Here is a 13,030-nt window from a genome sequence, read left to right as displayed (position 1 = left end):
TCGCCTTCACTCTCGGCCTGCTGCGCAGAAAACTGTCACACACGAACGCACACACTAGCCAGCAGTAATATAGCTGTCCGCTGCTGTGGAACGTGGAGACTCAGAAGTTTAGGGGGGGACGAGGCACCACTCCGTTATCCCAAATGAAACCCTACTTTAAAAGCCTGAAACCTGCTCTTGGCTGTCCATTCCATTTCTGAGAAACACAGGAAATACTTGCCTTCGGCGCTTCCCCAACCTTCCCCGAAAAGCCGTCCGTGCGGCCCCAAATCCCTCCAGCCTTGGGTCCTCCACCCTGCTTCCCAACCGAAAGGCCTCCTCGTTCCCTCAGCCTGGTGGCAGTTCACCATCCGGGCATCCTCCTCCTACCTGAAGGACCCCCCAACCCAAAGCCAAGGGACATAATACTGTGGATCGGGGCAGCTAACCGTGGCCAGCGGAGGAACGTCACTGCCTTCCTCCCGGGTTCCGGCCCTCAGCTACTTTTACCCAGAAGCAGTGTGGGTGGGTGGGGTTGTTAGCTTCGTGGGTGGCGTTCTGACTCTCTGGACCCCAGACAGGAAGGCTAGAAGGCTGGCCAGAAGGGCATAAAACGTCCGGGCGCTCAGTAGCCATTCCCGGCTTCGAAGCGCCTCCCCGGGGCCCAAGGCCCAGTTACGCAGCCTCCCACAGCCACTCTGAGTCCCCGGAGTCACCGACCGGCGACACTCCTCGCCTGAGTCCCTCCGTGCGACCTGTCCCGGGTCAGTTGATCAGTGTGATTCCGCACGGCCATCATCACCATCCAGGCCCTGGCCTGGGGAGGTGCAAACAAGGGCTGGAGAATATATACGCTGGGGCAGGGATTAAAAACGTTCAAGTTCACACACACACACACAAAATCAAAAAGCACTTCGAATATCCCTCTCCGCTTTCCCCGCAAATCTTAACTTTGCTTTAAAGAAACTGTTAAGCCAAAGCGAAAAGTTAAGCGGGCTTTGGCCAGTTTGGGGAGGAGAGAGTGATCAACGTCTCCTTTCCACCCACTAGTTACCTCTCCACTCCCAGGCAAACAAGCGCGGAGGAGCTCTGGGTTTCTCAAACGGTGGGAAAGAGCAAGGAGAAGACAGAAAACGCAGTACCTGGCGGGACTTGAGCTTCCTGGAGGGCCGGCGCACGCTCCCCTGAGCGCCCCGGGAGCTTTGGCAGCAGCGGTGCCTCTCGCGGCCACAGTGCCGGCCGCCTCCGAGTCCCCCACCTCCCGGCGCTAGTCCCCTCGCCCCTGCGCTCCAGCTCCCGAGCGCTGACTGGCCTGTGGGAGTCACGTGCAAGGGCGGGGGGCGGGGGTGCGCCGCAGAGGCTGCACCTCCGCTCGGCGCCGGGCTTCGGGGCTGTTCAAAAAACTCCCCCAGCAGGCAAAGTCCAGGCGCTCGGATCTCGGAAAATGCTAAAGTGCCACCGATCGGGGCGCAGGGCTTCACCCACCGCCCTGCCAGAGGTCAATCCGGTTTGCAGTTTTGCCCAGGGTCAGCTTTATTCAGGAGTCCCCTCTCCTACCTCCCCCCTCCACCCCACCCCCCACCTCACCCGCCTCCCGGTGGTCCTGGTCCAGCCCCAGCCCGGGACTCGCGAGTCAAGGGGCGGCGCTGATAGACGGGAAGGTGACCTTTTTGGGCGAGACCCCTGACCGGCTGTGGAGCACAGGGTTACCAGGGGTGCCCGGCTAGCTGCGAGTCTCCAGGAGGTAGTGGATAGTGGGGTTCCTGCTAGCCCCGAAGTGCCGGTGGAAAAGACACCAAACCTGGGACAGGCCCACTCAAGTCAGAGCGCAGAGACCGAAGTTTCCCTTCCGCCTTCCCAGCAGCCTGGGGAGTCCGCAAGGCGGCCCTCCAGCCCTCAGTTTTATGTATTTATGCAAAACGTGCACCCCTTCCCGGCGACGCTTCCCATCTCCTGTGGCCTCCTCCCTTCAGATCTTTCCGTTTTCCCAGCAGCTTTCGGCGCCGCTGCACCAATCCTAGGGACGTGGCGGGGTCCTGGGAGGCTTGGCAGTCCAGCGGGAGCAGGCTTTCCCAGCCGAGAGGGCTCTTCCAAGGCTCCTCAGCCCCCTCCCTAGGACTGGGGGCGGGGAGGGTGGCAGGCCTGAGTCTGTAGTCGGCGTCAGTGCCTAGAGGCCCCAGCGCAGCGGGGCTGCGAGCCGGAGAGTCCCTCAGACAGGTCTAAAGGTTAATAGAGCAATCACAGGGCCCTATTACCGCGTAAAAATAACCCATCGATTACCGCAGCCTTCAGCCCCAGATAACACCCGGCCGGTGGCTCTCACCCTTTCGGTTAAACTCCCCCCACCCCGCCCCACTAAGGCCGAGTTTCTTTCCCTAGAGCAGGTTTTTCATACCAGATTAGAGGGGTCGGGAGGGGGCCGGGGTACCATCCTACACGAAACTTGTGCGGCTGCGAAGGAAGGGTAGGGGGCTACGCCAGCTTCAGCTGTTGGTAATCAGTGGTGGATTCCTGGCCTGCGCGAGGGCAACCTGAGCGCTGAGGACGAGAGTAGGACGCAGGGCTGATTGGAAGGAAAACCCCACAGGGATCGTGGCCAACTCGTGGGGATTCTCAGGAAAATCCCGGAGGAAGGACTGAGCGCGGCTGCGCGGGGAGTTCTCTTTCCTGAGCTCAACGTTCGGAGGTCCGGAGGGGCCGGAGCCTAGGAGAGAAAACTGAGGCGCCCGGCGGAGCGACGTAAGGTCTGCGCTGCGGCTGGACGCACCCACGCCTCACCGTCCCACCCCTAGGAGCTGCTGGCCCAGGACCCTTCGAGCCCCGGAAGCTTAGGGCGGTGTGTTTAGAGACCCTTCTCCAGCTTCCCTCAACTCCTCGCCAGCGCCTCTGCAGAACTTGGCGCAGCAGATTCCAGGTGTCTAAGGAACTTAAGAGGGAGGGTGTTCTGAGGACCCCGGAGGCTGGAGCTGGGGAGAGGCGGTTTGGGGGAGGACACTCGGCGGGCGCACGCATATTCAGCCGAATGGTGGAAAAGGGTGCTCGATCTCAGCGCAGTCTGAAACAACATCCCCATTGGCCTACGAGGGCTTTCTGGAGAGTTAAAAGTCTGGGCTAGTCGAGCGGCAAGTTGTTCTGGCCTTTCTTTTCTCAGTGGGGATTTGTGGCTCCAGCGATGCCTTAGGTCTCAGAGCTGCCTTCCACACGCGGTCCTCAGCGCCGAACCTTCGGCCTGGGCAGTGAATTTTCTTAGCAACAAGCCTTGGGCTTGGGGCTTAGCGTCTGGTGGAGTGGCCATCCAAGCGCCCTCACCAAAGCCAAGGACGCAGGCCACTCCTAGGCAGACTTCTTCCAGCAGCGCAGGATGTGTGCTGAGTTTCACATTAGCTGGGTGCCCAGGGGCGAGCCTCCCACATCACTGCCCCCACACCAGACCTCTCGGACCTTCAGTCTCCTCCTGGGGGGGGGGGGGGGTGGCAGGAAGGGTGCACAACAGGCCCTGCCTGCTCTTTGTGGCTGTTGTGAGACCCTAGATAGAAGAGCCTGCTTTTGTTAAGCGCTCGCTTGCTAGGAACCCCGGATTCACGGCTGTGGGGGCGGGGTGGGGGCGAATCTTCTGACAAGGGACATGACAGAGCTCTTTTACCCACGCCCCCACCCCCACCCCGCTGGCGCTCTTCAGGTAGGCTGAGGTCTGGGAATCTTGAAAGATTCCTTGATTCTAAGAATGCGCCTGGGATGGAGAAGTTTGTGTCTCTTTCCGGTGGCCTTCTTCTCTGGGCCCGGCGCCCCAAATTTTCTCCCCAAAGGGCTCAGCTCAAGGATGGCCCAGAAGGTGGTTGGCTAGCGGTCTGTTCCTTTGGGGGTGTTTCATTTTGCCTCGTTCCCTGCCTCCATTTTCGCCCGGCCCCCTCCTTCTCCCCTCTCTAGGACAAGGCAGGAGCCCCCGCGGCCGGCCGCTGCGCGTTGCCAGGAGCGGGGAGCATTTCAAGGCCTCGCTGGCTCGCCGGCTGGAGGAGGTTTATCGGCTGCCGCTAAGTTCCCAGGCTTCTCTCTCGCTCAGGAGGCCGCTGGGAAGGGGAGGGGGTGCTTTGAGGTTCGGAGTCTTGGCTATTTTTAAGGACATGTCCCTGGGCTGGCCTGGGATGGTGGCCCAACACCACTCACGTTCTCTTTTCTTTTCTTTCCCATAGTCGAGAGGGAAAATTTGACACTGCAAATTTTTTTTTACTAAGGGCCTGGGTCTAATGAAGAGTCAAGTCCTGAGATTTTTGACAAATAAGAATTATTTAGATGTACTGCACTCTTAAAAACAAACAAAAAAAAAGTCTCCCCGGGGCCCCTGGATGGCTCAGTCGGTTAAGCCTCCGACTTGGGCTCAGGTCATGATCTCACTGTTCGTGGGTTCGTGGGTTTGAGCCCCGAGTAGGCTCTGTGCTGACAGCTAGGAGCCTGGAGCCTGCTTCAGATTGAGTCTCCCTTTCTCTTTGCCCCTCCCCTGCTCACACTCTGTTTCTCAAAAATAATGTAAATTAAAAGAAATTTTTTTAATCTCCCCAGGACACAAGAATAGATTGCATTTTCTTGCTCCACTAAGGTCTCCCGGACGCGAGCTGGTCCAAACCCTGGTAGAGACACAGTTGTGTTTGGACATAGTGTACAGAGGAAGCTGAACTCTAGTTCCCTGAACAAAAGGGTTAATAAACTGGGCGATGGAATTCACGGTGACACCAGCGAGGGTCTACCCTCACGGGGTAACCGGATTTCCTAGCCGGAGCCGAGCCATCTTATTTTAAACGGAGCGCAACCTCAGGTGCCACAATCTCAGATTTGGGTTAGTAACGCCGTTTGGCAACCTGCGGCCATCAGCCTCCGCGGACAGCACCCGAAAACCAACCGCGTCTGAAGAAACACGGGGCCCCCAAAGTCTTCTAATTGGAACAAGAGACCCCCATAGGGAGAGAGGACCAGAGGGGCGACAGGAGTCTCCCCTCGCCCTTTATAACGAATCCCTCCCAGATGTAGAGGCTTCTTATGGACTAGAGCGCCAGGGCTCATGACAAGACATGCAAAGTGACCCGCGCTGAACGTAGGCTGGCTCCGGTTCCCACAGGGCCCTCGAATTCCCCCACCGGGTCCACACGTTTCCTCCTCCCTCTGCGACTCCCGGGCCTTGTTCGTGTGGCCCACCTTGCTCCCAGGGCAAACCCACGCCCCCACAAGCGGTTGGAGCTGGGAGAACCAAATTGCGGAGCAGGGCCGTTCCCGCTGATGCAAACACGCAGAACGAATTAAGCTGCAAAGCTACGGAGACCTTCTTTCTCTCCTAGAGCCCGGTGTTCCACACCTAGAATTCTTTGTGAGGGGCGGGGAGGGAAGGGCGTCGGGGACCTAGAGACCCTTGCCCCCTCCCACCGGGAACCGAGCTCTGCACCCCAGGAAGTGATCATCACCCGCTGGCAGATGTAACGGAGCAAAGGCAGCAACGCTTTCCGATTCTGTCTTGTTTTTAAAAATACTATTCGGTGTTGCAAAGTGAAGCCACGATGTCACTCACAGACCGTGGCGAACGCCTCGTTGGTGCTTCGGGCTGTGAGGATTGGAGTTTTTGGCACAGCTCCTAATATTTTATAGTCATTTCAAGATTATAGAACGCTCCCAGATTTCATTTTTTTTTCTCTTGAGGAAACAACATCGACGAGCGAGAGGGCGGAAGAGAAGGTGTTACCGTCTCATAGGAACAGGAACTCAGAGACCGGAGAGGTTAAGACACCTGTCCCAGGTGGCAAAGACTGTGTGCTCCGCAGCAGGTCTTGAATCTAGATTCCTGAGTCTTAGTTCTTTTTTCCACTCTAGTTAATATTGAGTTTATGTCTATAATGAAACTTTTTTAAACCTGCATTTTGTTTTTCAAATATTTCTAAATTTGCTTTAATGAATACGCCCAACACTTAAAAATTAAAATCAATTTAAAACAAAGCAGGTCGTGTCTCATAACCTAAGAGCCCGTGGGAAGAGAAAGAAAAACAAAAACGAGGCCCCACATTTTCATTAAATTCGGGAAGGATGCCAGCGACTTTTTAAATGGGGAGGGCGCTCCTTAGGTCCCGGGGCCGCAGAGGGCAGAACTGAAACCCAGTCTCTGCGGCGCCCGAAAGTCCGGGCACTTGGGCCAGCAGGCTGCGGATCCCGGATCATTCAACTCACTGCGGCCACGCTGACGCCTTCGCACAGACCCCTTTCCCCCTTCCCAGCCTGGCTCCTTCTCTCCCTCCTCACCCAAGAACCTTATGAAAACAGCAGCAAACGGGAGCTTCCTGTACCCACTGTCCAAGCTCCATGGAGACTCCTTGCCTGCAGACTCTGCGCTGAGGGGAGGGCCTCTACCCTTTGGGGACCAAAACTGTCACCTCTGGGATCTCTCTTGGTGACATGGGCCTCAATATGTTCACTTGTGGGTCCTCCCCCTTCCCTCCCTGGCAGAGACTTTTAGAAACTACAGTGCTGACAACACCGAGTCCATAACAAGAACTCCATAAATGTTCTTGGAATACATAAAATATTAATTTGCTTTATCCACAGGCCTTATGTTCCCTGGAGTTATAAATTCATTTATCTGTGGTTGGTGATACTACAGCCCTCCCCACACACACCCCAGAAGGTAAGCTCCATGAGGGCCGCGACTGTGGCTGGCACACAGTAGTTGCTCAATAAATGTTTGTTGAATGATTAAAACTACAAAAGGGATTGCAATGGCATCTCCCAGGGCTGCTGGCAGTTGGAGAATGGAGCACTCCCCTCAAAGGCGAATGTGTCCCCGGGCACATAGTAGGTGCCCAGGGTCACCACCAGTTCACAAAGTAACTCACTGAGGTCCAGGCTGGACACCAAGAGAGTAGCACAGTCTGGGTTACTGGAGAGCATTTATCTGCAATGCTCAGCCCCACCCTGGCCAACTACAAATCTGCCCAAATCTAGGCTGCCCCTAGGGAAACCCCGGAGTCCCTGGACTCCGGAATCTGCAGGAAGAAGGGATTTCCGGGCACGGAGCGCAGTCAGGATTTTGGAAGTTGAGTTAAACTGAAGAACCCGATTAGGCGCTGAGGCCGTGGCGATTGGCAAGGGAGGCCTCGGGACTCCCCGGAACAAAGAGCAAAGACAGACAAGGGTGCTGGGTGCACCGTCTCCGGAGCACGGAGGGCCCAGACCCACAACTCCTGAAAAGGTGGAGAGAGCCAGGCAGACACTAGGACCCAGAAAAAATGAAGGGGGCTATGGAGAGAGTCAGAAACAGGAGAAAGGAGAGAAGGGGGGGAGGTAGACAAGGGAAGGCAGGCCGAGAGGAGCACAGAAAAAAAGTAGGGGGCAGCAACTGAGAGTGAGAGGGGCCTTAGCAAGCCAGAGAGGGAGGGACGGGATCACTCGTGCATTCCTCCCTTCCTCCTTTCCATATTCATTGAGCACCTACTCTGTGCCAGGAACTTTCCCGGCACTCGGATTCGGCATGGAACAAAATAGAGAAAACTCTGTTTCCAGGAGATTACATTCTAGAAGAGGAAGACAGACAATAAAAAAGTCAAATATATTGAGTATTAATGGTGGAGCGTTATGGGAAAAACAGCAGGGAATAGACTCGCAGAGAGAGCAGAGAGGAATTAAAGACGGAGACCAGAGAAAAGAGGGAGGGGAAGATGGGAGAGAAAAGCACAAATCTAGAGAAAGAAGATGAAATAGGAATCAAGAGACCTGGCGACAGAAATAGAGACAGCTCGAGAAAAAGCCAGCAAGAGAAATGGGAAGGAAAGCGCCAGGGCTCGATCGGAGGAGAGGGACCAGATAGGGACGAGGTCAATCCGGAGTCGAGGGCTTACCCCGCCCCCCACTCCCATCCCCCGCCCAGCTGCCAGGGAGGGCAGTGGTGGTGACGAGGACACCAGCGGCTGGAGCGCTGCCAGTTGTCAGACCCCGACGCACATAGCGGGGGGCTTGTGAGGCCACCAGAGACGTGATGTTCCGATCGCCAGCTCGGGTGCGTTTCCGCACAGGCTGCCCCCTCCTCCGTCAGCCCCTGCACCCTTCCCCTGGCCACGGAGCCCGAGGTGACCCGGAGTTGGAGAAGACGCCCAGGCAGGCGCCGCGACCTGGCGCGGCAGAGCGAGAGACAGGAAAGTGTCAAGGAAGCGCGAAGCCCAAGTGCGAAAACAGCGGCAGGGGTGGGGGGCGGGGCGGGGGCGGCTGGGGGTACTGGCGGCTGGAGGCCTTGAGGTCCTTCACGCCTGTGAGGACCCACTCCAGACAGGCCTGGGCTTCCCTGTAAAGGACAGTAACGTGGCTTTACGTGCCACCAACCCACAGTTGTAGCAGGTGCCCATAGAGAGTGCTCTGTTCATTCTTGTAACACCCATCTGGGCTTGGAGGTACTCATTGTTTGGAAATAATTCGTTTCTTGCAACAGCAGGAGGAAAGCAGAGGCATGCAGCTTCCAATAACTACACCGATCTATTTCCCTCCAAGGGTATGTACTATACTCTGACCTGAGAGAGTATGAAGACTGGAAGATCCTTGGCATTCCTTGTCTTTTCAACCAGTTTCAACTCCCCCTCCCCCCATTCATTTGGTATCTGTGAGTTTGGTTGGAAGACACAGGTGCTCTAGATTTAAAGTTTGCTTTCTTCCACAGCCCCAGGGCCTCTTCAGCAGAAGCACTAATAAACAGCAAATTGCCACAGGGCAAGAAACTACAGGGAGACAGAGCAAGAAGCAGAGGTCTGAGTGAAATGGACTAATCAGCACCTAGAAGAAGGGGAGCTTTTCACTCTTGGAGGTGCAGAGCTAACCCCAGGAGTCTCTGCTAACCTCCCATCCTCCCTCGGCCATCTCCTACCACCTCACGTGAGGAGCTGGAGCCTTTCCCTGGTGAGGGGAACGAATCTCCCACCCAACCCCTTACAAAGTCTCTGGAGAAGTCCCACTCTGCTTGGGGGGTGTGGTGGGGATAAGGCAGAAGGCTGAGAGCAGATAGTATAAGACAGAGCCTCATCAATCAAAAGTGATCAATTTCTCAATCACCATGTGAGAAATGTCTTTAGTCCACTTCAAAAGCCCTAAATTTTCCTCCCCTCTCTCTCCCCTCCCCCAACCCCTCCCTGCTTTAGTAGTTAGCACACACTCATTCCTCGCCATATTTATTCATTCATTTCTTTATTTTCTGCTCTCTTCCTCCCCCACCCCACACCTCCATATGCCACTATTGTTAGGGACTCTGACATCCTCACCCCAAACTTGTTGAACGTGGCTCCTGAGCAGATGTATTGTTCCCAGTATGCTTCAGGATAAGAACAGCTAAATTTAAGTTAGTTAGTCTTTAATCTGTAAAAGAGGATTGCTGGGACCTTCAAGCCCTACAGTTGTATACATGACTGATCCAAACTTGAAATCACACAAATGATCCTGAACTGGGGAATAGATACAGGGATATGTATCCACACAACAGAATACTACTCGGGAACAAAAGACAATGAGATGCAAACACGTGCAGCAACATGAGTGAATCTCGGGCACTGGGGCTGCACGAAAGAGGCCAGACTCAAAAGACTAAATGAATCCATTCATATGGCACAGTCACACCGGCAAAACCATAGGGACAGAAAACAGATCAGTGGTTGTTGCCAGGGGCAGGGGGGTGAGGAAGAGGTGGCTACAAAAGGGGAGAAGGGAATTTTGGGGAGTGCTGGAACTGTTCTATATTTTGATTGTGGGAGTAGTTACACCATTTGTGTGTTTGTCAAAACTCAAAGAACTGTACACTAAAAAGGATAAATTTACTGGAAGTAAACTTCATCTCAATAAATTAGTTTTCTCGAAAAGCAGGGGGGAAACAGTATGGCTGGGGTAGGATAAGATTCTTCAGCCCTTATTTTATCTCTCTCCCTGCCCTCCCCCCCACCCCATCCCTGTGCGTGCAGCTATCCCCAGTCCTTAGCGAGACGCCACATCCCTGGTACATGTTCATCTCCCACCTGAAACACTTCAGAAGAGTGATTTATATACAAAAGAAAGCCTTGCATCTCTTTCAAAAGGATCCAGTTTCCAAGGCTGGTCCTACCTATTGCTCATCCTTCCTCCAGATCCACGGGAAATGCTATGGCAGTTCCAGTGCCTGGTTCCTACATGTCCCACACTTGCACCTAGTTTTCACAGTGGGCTGCAAGGAGGGTGACGCATGAGGATGGGTTATTCTGTTTTCTCATCCCAAGAGTCCTGGAGCCAGTCATCAGAAGCTCAGAAATTTCAAAGTCACTTCCCAGGCAACCTGCTGGCAGTGGAGTATGCAGAGACCCAGCTGACCAGAACCCGGTCTCCCCAGGCAGACTGGGTTTCCTCCAGCTAGTCCCACGAGGCAAGAGGAAGCCAAGGCCTGGCCTTGAAAAATTGAGTGTACCCCGGAGAGGAGGGCTGTATTTCTGAATGGACTAAAGGGAAAGCATTTGCTGGACCGCGGCCTTTCCTGCACATGATTGTGGTCAACCCTCACAACAGCTCTGCGGGTTAAGTTGTTTTGACTCTGACTCTCACATCAATTTTCATTACACTTAGCTGCAGTTTATGATGTGCACATGGATTGGCAACCATCGGGTGGATGGTAATGGGAAGAAAGAGTGCCCGGTGCCAGATAAAACCACACTTTGTACCTGTATTTACAGAAATCATAGTCTAGTGGACATCACAGGGGAACCCAAATGCCACTGATTACCTCGGCCATAGAACGCCTCTGCTACATTTCCTGCTCAATAAAAGTGTGTGTATTGATTTCTATCCTTTCCCAGAGCTGTGGATAATATCCTTGTTTCCAACTACAGTCAAAGCACTGTGGTCAAGGAGGGAAAATGAATAATGTTAAGGTTAACAGACACCCATTGCCATGGGCTTTAATCTTATCCTTTTCACTTGAATTAAAAAACCAACAATACCATCATAACACCATAATATAGAAAAACAGAACAAAACCCCACAAAATATTTTGTTTCCTATTAGAACCAGAGCAAACAGGTTGGTTTTGTGGATTTCCCTGTTACTCTAATCCCCATCCTTGGAGAGCTTGCTAATTAATCAGTGGAAGAACCAAAAGGTGGGAAGGCAAGGAAAGAAGTGAAAAGGGCGCAGGAATCACAACTAGGAGAGCATGATGGCAGGCAATGAAAAAAAAGGAAGGAAACCCTGGGAACCACCGAGCATCATCGACTTTACCCCCTGGGAAGCCTTAGGTAAATCAAGGACAGGGTTGTGGACCAGTCTTCCTCTTATGAAAGGAACACCATGATCTGATAGTTCTTTCAGCCTTGATGTCTTCTGAACTGGAATTATTTAAATTCTCTTACAAGTGTTGAAATTCATAGATCAAACATTTATTGAATACATACTATGTGCCAGGCACCCTGCAAACTTTGGAGAGATATAAGGAGGAACACAACGAAGTCTCTACACTCAAACTATTCAGATCAGTGAGAAAGAGTACAGCAAACAGGCAACGGGGAGAAAGTTCTGGAAATAGACGAATGCATGAAGAGAAACCATGTAAACTCCTTGCGGCGGGCGGGGGACGGGGGGGCGGGGAAGGGTAGGTGGGAGGAGGAAGTAAATGGATTCAAGGAACTATATTATTTGTATGTGTAGGTGTCTCCCACTCCCCATACTTTTGCCTCATTAACTATTCTCTTTGCGGACCTAGGGATGCGGTGGCCTCGCTTGGGAGCAGGGATTGTGAGGACCCTGCATAGTTCCTGCACTGACAGGCAGACGAAACTCAGAACATGCACGACTTCCCCCATTTCATACATTGGAAGCCACACATGCATACGGGTCATGGCTCCTGCAGAGTTCCACTGTGGCCGGAGGCGCCTGGGCTGGGAGTCCGGGTCAGGCGATGTGGGCTCTAGTTTCTACCATCACCCGGTCGTGTGACCTCCCGCATGTCCAGCCTCCCACACCCCCCACCTGGTTCTCAGTTTCCTCATCTGTGAAATGGACAGGTTGTGCTACATCATTTCTAAGCTCCCTTACAGCTCTTTAAAAACAAATGAACACATCCTAAAAAGACAACTAGGATTAAGGGGTGGACTAACGTCAAATATTTGTTGATTGATAGACAAATGCTTCCCGCGACCACGCGGGTCTGTTTGGGGCTTGCACGAAATCGCCCGGCCTCTCGGTGAACACCGGCCCATCCCGGGTCTGGCTCTTCCGGGGGGGGCCGCCGGCTCCCGGCCCCCACCCCCCCGCGCCCGCCCCCCGCGCGGGTGCCCTTGCGCCTCCGCCCGCGCAGCCCGCGCCGAGCCCGCGTGATGGATGGCTGCGGAGCCGGCGGCCTGTCAGGGCTTATTGATGAGGTGCGCGCTGACGGCCGCCGCGTAACCCGAGGCGGCAGGAGGCGAGCGCGGCGCGGCCGGCGGCCGCAGACTCGGCGGCGCTCGGGGTCAGCCCCCGGCCGGCCGCGCCCGCCCCTCCGGCGCGCCCCGGCCCGGCTCCGCAGAGGGGGCGACGGGTGCGGAAGCGTCTCCGGGGCCTGGCGCCCGAAGCGCGGGGCCCGCTTCCTCCCCGCGGCCGCCGCGCTTCCCGCCCCCCGCACCCCTGCCCTCGGGGCCGCGGCCGCACACCTCCCCTGGGGGCCCCTCCTCTCTCTCCCGCTCGGCCGCTGCCGGGACCTCCGCTCCTACCCCGGCGAGGCCGGCGCGGGCGTCCCGGGCCGCGGTGTCCGCCGGCGCTGCTCGGGGAGAGGAGCGGCTTTCCCGAGCGAAGGGGCCGCGCCCTGCGAGGCGGGACTCGGCCGCCGCCGCCAATCTCACGTGCAGCACAGTTTAGAAGGAGTTTCACGGCAGCCACGCGGGGCGTGAGAAAAGCCGGGACACCGGCGACTATTCCATTCGTGTTCTTCAGAAACGTATACAGTTATCGATAAGTAGATAAAGTACACCTACGGGTAAAGTTGGTGATGCCCCACGTGGCATTTCCCCCATTTTTGTACGCTTACTTTCTGATTGAGCAAGCATTCGTTTCC

The 13,030-nt window shown here is 55.1% G+C and overlaps 1 protein-coding gene across 3 annotated transcripts in view; it reads right to left on the bottom strand.

Moving 5' to 3' along the window:
- GATA4 (GATA binding protein 4) overlaps positions 1-13,030 on the bottom strand; it is an 80,480-nt gene that overhangs the window by 52,418 nt on the left and 15,032 nt on the right. For 2 of the 3 annotated variants that reach the window (XM_043565252.1, XM_043565266.1), the window contains exon 1: positions 1,122-1,241. The exons of the other annotated variant lie outside the window; for it this stretch is intronic. The gene's annotated coding sequence lies outside the window, so the exon portion shown is untranslated. Of the gene's footprint in view, positions 1-1,121; positions 1,242-13,030 lie in introns of those variants that run through there. 3 annotated transcript variants of the gene reach the window in all.

This window comes from Prionailurus bengalensis, chromosome B1 (assembly GCF_016509475.1).
Source record: "Prionailurus bengalensis isolate Pbe53 chromosome B1, Fcat_Pben_1.1_paternal_pri, whole genome shotgun sequence".
Classification (NCBI taxonomy): Eukaryota; Metazoa; Chordata; class Mammalia; order Carnivora; family Felidae; genus Prionailurus; species Prionailurus bengalensis.
The sequence above is the reverse complement of the archived record's forward strand: the minus strand, read 5'-3'. Positions and strand labels throughout refer to the sequence as shown.